The sequence below is a fragment of the Lithobates pipiens genome, unplaced genomic scaffold (genome assembly GCF_037356315.1).
Source record: "Lithobates pipiens isolate NorthernLeopardFrog02 unplaced genomic scaffold, aLitPip1_a1.2 Scaffold_25, whole genome shotgun sequence".
Taxonomy (NCBI): domain Eukaryota; kingdom Metazoa; phylum Chordata; class Amphibia; order Anura; family Ranidae; genus Lithobates; species Lithobates pipiens.
The window spans coordinates 41,363,908-41,369,151 of NW_027507787.1; the positions used below are offsets into that span (position 1 = coordinate 41,363,908).

General features: G+C 47.1%; 1 pseudogene; it reads left to right on the forward strand.

Moving 5' to 3' along the window:
- The first annotated feature begins 3,476 nt into the window (after positions 1-3,476).
- LOC143931500 (5S ribosomal RNA) lies at positions 3,477-3,595 on the forward strand (annotated as a pseudogene).
- The last annotated feature ends 1,649 nt before the right edge of the window (positions 3,596-5,244 follow it).

Genomic DNA, 5,244 nt, shown 5'->3' on the forward strand with positions numbered 1-5,244 from the left:
CCTGTGTGTGTGTGTCTCCATCCATCCATCCATCCATCCCTGTGTGTGTGTGTCTCCATCCATCCATCCATCCATCCCTGTGTGTGTGTGTGTGTCTCCATCCATCCATCCATCCGTGTGTGTGTGTCTCCATCCGTGTGTGTGTGTGTGTGTGTGTGTGTGTGTGTGTGTGTGTGTGTGTGTGTGTGTGTGTCCAGCCTACCTGTGTCCCGAGCCTTTGTCCCGAGCCTCCGTCCCGTGTCGTGCCTTGCCTTCGTCCCGTCCCGTCCCGTCCCGTCCCGTGCCGTGCCTTGCCTTGCCTCCGTCCCGTGCCCTCTTCGTCGGCGGCCATTGTAAAATTCAAAAGCCGCGCCTCCTCCTTCGCCTGTGATAGGCGGAACACTGAATTTCCCAGCAGCCTGTGTTCCGCCTATCACGGACGTCGTATCATCCTCGTCCGTAGTACGAGGATGAGCGGATGCCCGTGATAGGCGGAACACAGGCTGCTGGGAAATTCAGTGTTCCGCCTATCACAGGCGAAGGCGGAGCCGGAGGCGCGGCTTTTGAATCATAGAATGGCCGCTGTCTGTCTGCTCGACACGCTGATCGAGCGGGCAGACAGCGATGACTCGAGTATAAGCCGAGGGGGGCACTTTCAGCCTCAAAAAAGAGGCTGAAAATCTCGGCTTATACTCGAGTATATACGGTAACGCTGCTATATCCTCTGGGAATGAGAGTTTGACTTGTCCAGCAGACAATGCTCAAATCCTTAGTGATCCAACGGATAGAAAGTTGGAATTCCTAATATTAAAAAAAAATAAAAAATTTTCTCTGGCAGATTGAGTTTCTCAGCCTGCACTGATAGTATCCTTCAGACCTTGCGCCCTTCGCCAAGCACCATGCAAGAAGCTCCTGGCTAGTCTTCCTTTTGTGGTAGCTATTTGGGGATGATTTGGGTAAAACATCCAAAGAAATTCTAGTGCAAAAAGTACCCCTTTGCCATTTAAGAAAAGGAGTAAATGTATTTTAAAAACTCCAGGCAGTCACAACGGCCTCCGCCGTCAAGTTCAAAAGGTAATCCTCAGGGTCAACCCCAGGGACAAAGAGGTCTTGGGGGAGGAAACCTAAAAAATACTGATGCCTCCTTACGAGGAGGTGCCCCCGCTCGCTCGAATAGGGGGAATTCTTCTGCAGTTCTCAAGGATCTGAGGAAGAGTGTCGAGACAGATGGAGGACTTCCTCAATAGCTCCAAGGTTCAAACTGGAGTTCTGAGAGTTCCCGTCTCCTCGTTTTCTCAGATCAAACATTCCTAAGGATCCAGAGAAAAATAGGTCTTTCTCTCAAATATTGGACCATTTTTTGGCAAAAAACGATCATGATGGTGGTCCCCATGTAAGAGCAGAAGTTGGGGTTTGGTTCAAACCTTTTTTTTTTTTTTTTTCCAAAACTGAATGGACATTTTGGATCCCAAAAATCTAAATTTGATTCCTGAATATAACCACTCTTTTCTTGCGCATGGAGTCCAATCAGTTATTTCCATCCTACAAGGAGGAGAACTTTTGGCATCAATCGACATTGCTCCACGTGCCTATTTCCTCGCTCATTAGTAATATAGTTTCATAGTTAGTAAGGTTGAATAAAGACACCAGTCCATCCTGAGTGAGTGTCTACAATTGTCCCTATCTCTGTACATTGCACACTCACATCACATCCCTACCCTCAAGGAGCCCACAATCCAAGGTCCCCATTCATATACTAGGGCCAATTTTTGGACAGAAGCCAATTAACCTACCTGCATGTCTTTGGATTGTGGGAGGAAACCGGAGTACCTGGAGGAAACCCACGCAGGCACAGGGAGAACATGCAAACTTCAGGCAGGTAGTGTCGTGGTTGGGGTTTGAACCAGTGACCCTTCTTACTGCTAGGTGAGAGTGCTAACCACTACACCACTGTGCTGCTACCTACTTTTCAAGGTGGAAAATCTTCATTTTCAGTATGTAGCTCTGCTTTTCAGTCTAGCTACTGCACCTTCAGTGTTTACAAAGGTTGTGGCCCCTCTCCTAGCCAGATTAAGAGGCCAAGGTATAACGAATATGGTTTACCTAGAACAGGCCCGTGTTCCAGCTTTGAATGGCTCACTTGGTTATTTGGACATATATATCTTTTGTGGCCCCCGACGATCTCCCAGCGCTGGGGCCACAAAAGATGTATATGCCTTGGAAGGGACAGGGAGGGAGGCGGGACCGAGTGCCGTGCACACACAAGAGAATTTCCTGTTTATGGGTGACTTCTGTAAGTCCTATCTCCAGCGCTGCCATTGGACGACTGTTCTGTCCATCAAAGGAGGAGGGACTTTCTATTAAAGAGGCCGCCGTGTAAACAGGAGATTCTCCTGTAGGTAATCTTTGGCGCTCATCAGTGCATTCCTGGCAATGGTGCTGCGTTCCTGACAGGGGTGAGGCATTCCTGGCAATGGTGCTGCATTCCTGACAATGGTGAGGCATTCCTGGCAATGGTGCTGCGTTCCTGACAATGGTGAAGCATTCCTGGAAATGGTGATGCATTACTGGCTATGGTGGGGGCATTCCTGGCAATGGTGGTGCATTCATGGCTATGGTGGGGACATTCCTGGCAATGGTGGGTGCATTCCTGGCAATGGTGGTGCATTCCTGGCTATGGCGAGTGCATTCCTGGCTATGGTGCTGCATTCCTGGCATTGGTGGGTTCTGCATTCATGGCAATGGTGGGTCTGCAGATGTGCACTTGTGAGGCTGCAGATGGGCACTGATTAGGCTGCATTGATGGGCACTGACCATTATTTTGCTTCACAGTTCTTTATTTAAGATTACATTTTTTTTCCTCAAACTTCCCTCTTAATGTAAAGGTGCGTGTTATACGCCAATAAATACGGTATATCGAAATAACATGCCCAAGCTCATCTCTTCACCACACACAGCCACAAAGGCAAGAGAATTCTTATTGGGCCATGCATTAGTGCTCAAACTAACACCCTTAGACCGAATTTTAATGGTCTGGCCTCACGCATGTTCACTTCATCAAATCTGGCCCTCTTTAAAAAAAGTTTGGACACCCCTGACCTAGACGATCTGTTCTTGATAGACCAGTCAGTAGCCTGTTTAGACCAAAGTATGGTCACCACATTCACCTATAATATCTAGGTCGGATTCTCAACCTAGAAGAAATCTTCTTTAAAACCATGAAAAAGGCTAAAATACTTGGGTCTGATCATAGATACACCCAGAAAAGGGTATTCTTGCCCCAGGCAAAGATCAGCACCATAAAAGGAACTGATTCAGGTGGTCGAAGCAAGATGAATTCTTCTATTCAGCTTTGCATGAGTTTGTTGGGAAAGATGGTAGCATCATTTGAGGCCATTCCTTATGCTCAGTTTCATTCGAGACTGATGCAAAAGAGTATCCTATCGGCTTGGAACAAAGGGTTCAAGCTATAGATCCCCAATGTGTCAGACTCCAAAGCCTACAGCCACACCACCCTGAAAACGCCCGATCTTGTCGGATTTTGGAGGCTAAGCAGGGTCAGGCCTGGTTAGTGCCTGGATGGGAGACTGCCTGGAAATACCAGGTGCTGTGGGCTGGGTGCGCTGGAGCCTCAGTTTATGGTTAATAACCAAAAATCTGCAAAGGGGAAAATCCTTCCTTCATTTACCTGGGAAGTGGTAACAACATATGCCAACCTAATTTGGGTTGGGAAGCAGTCCTGGAAGAGGCAACTGTCCAAGAGAAGTGGCCCAGATCAGAAATGGCCTTGCCCATTAACATTCTAGTAATTCAGGCAGAGCACTTGGTCCTGAGGGCCTGAATGTTCAGTTTACGGAACTGTCCTGCCGGGATTCAATCCGACAATGCCACAGCAATGGCCTATATTAATCACCAAGGGTGCACAAGAAGTTGTGCGGCCCAGAGAATAGTGAATCATATCCTATCTGGGGCAGAAAACAATGTACTTTGCCTATTGGAAGTCTTCATTCTAGGAATAGAAAATTGGCAGGCGGACTACTTGAGTCACCAGCAGTTGTTCCCAGGAGAATGATCCCTTCACGCTGATAACTTCATGTCCATATGTCAAAGATGGGGGATCCCAGACATAGATCTGTTTGTGTCCAGGTTTAACAAAGAAATCAACAACTTTGTGGCAAGAACAACCAGAAAATAAGAGAGCCTAGTGCAAAAGGCACGTCAGATACCCCTAGGGATATTAAATTAGATAGACCAGTCAGTAGTTAAAAATATATATATAGTTTTTATTAATTGAGGAAAAATAGTATAACACGTATTAAGCCTATAAAAAAAGTACTTTGCAATACTCAATTGGAGCAGGCTTGAAACATATGTAGTATAGAGAGTGCTGCCGATATGTTTCGGACTATCCATAAATTTTTTTAGGCATAACAAACATCTCGTGAATACATAGTCTAAAATATAAATGTAAGTACAGGCAAAAACAAGAAGGTGCATAGCTCAGCAAATTCATCCTTGATAATAAATATTACAGGTAATGAGAATACTCACAAGCCTGACACAAGCCTGATGGTCAACAGCAGAGGGTAGAAGTACTCTGATATGTTTCAAAACATGAAGTATGGCCGTAGATAGGGCAGGACTTACCATTGGGCTTGACTGGGCTCGAGCCCATGGGCCCCGCCCAATAGGGGGCCCAGCAGGCCCCACCGAGATACATAGCCAAGTGTACTCGGCTCAGCTCCGCCCACCCGATGATGGACATAACACAGGGACTGGGCATGACTGTGAGCCGAGCACTCTTGGCTACTCTTGGCTCCGCTCGGGACTGCGAGAGGATCCGAGAGCCGCCGAGAGCCATTTTTAAACTTCAAGACTGCAATGACAAGGCTGCAAATGACACTGGGGCAAGGCTACAAATGACACGGACAAGGCTGCAATGACACTGGACAAGGCTGCAGATGGACACTGATAAGGCTGCATTGATGGGCATTTAAATGTAAGTTTTTTTCCCTTAAACTTCCCTCCTAAAAGTTTTTTTCCTTAAAATTCCCTCCTAAACTTGGAGTGCGTGTTATACTCCGGCGCGTGTTATACGCTGATAAATACGGTAATGTATAGACAGTAGGGCCCGAAAGCGACTCAAGCCCAGGGGCCCCCACCACCCTAAGTCCTGCCCTGGCCGTAGATTGCACATAGCTATATGATAATGTATGAGCCAGTTAATGGCAGAACAGATTGCTATGCAGTAGAGTCCGGGAATGC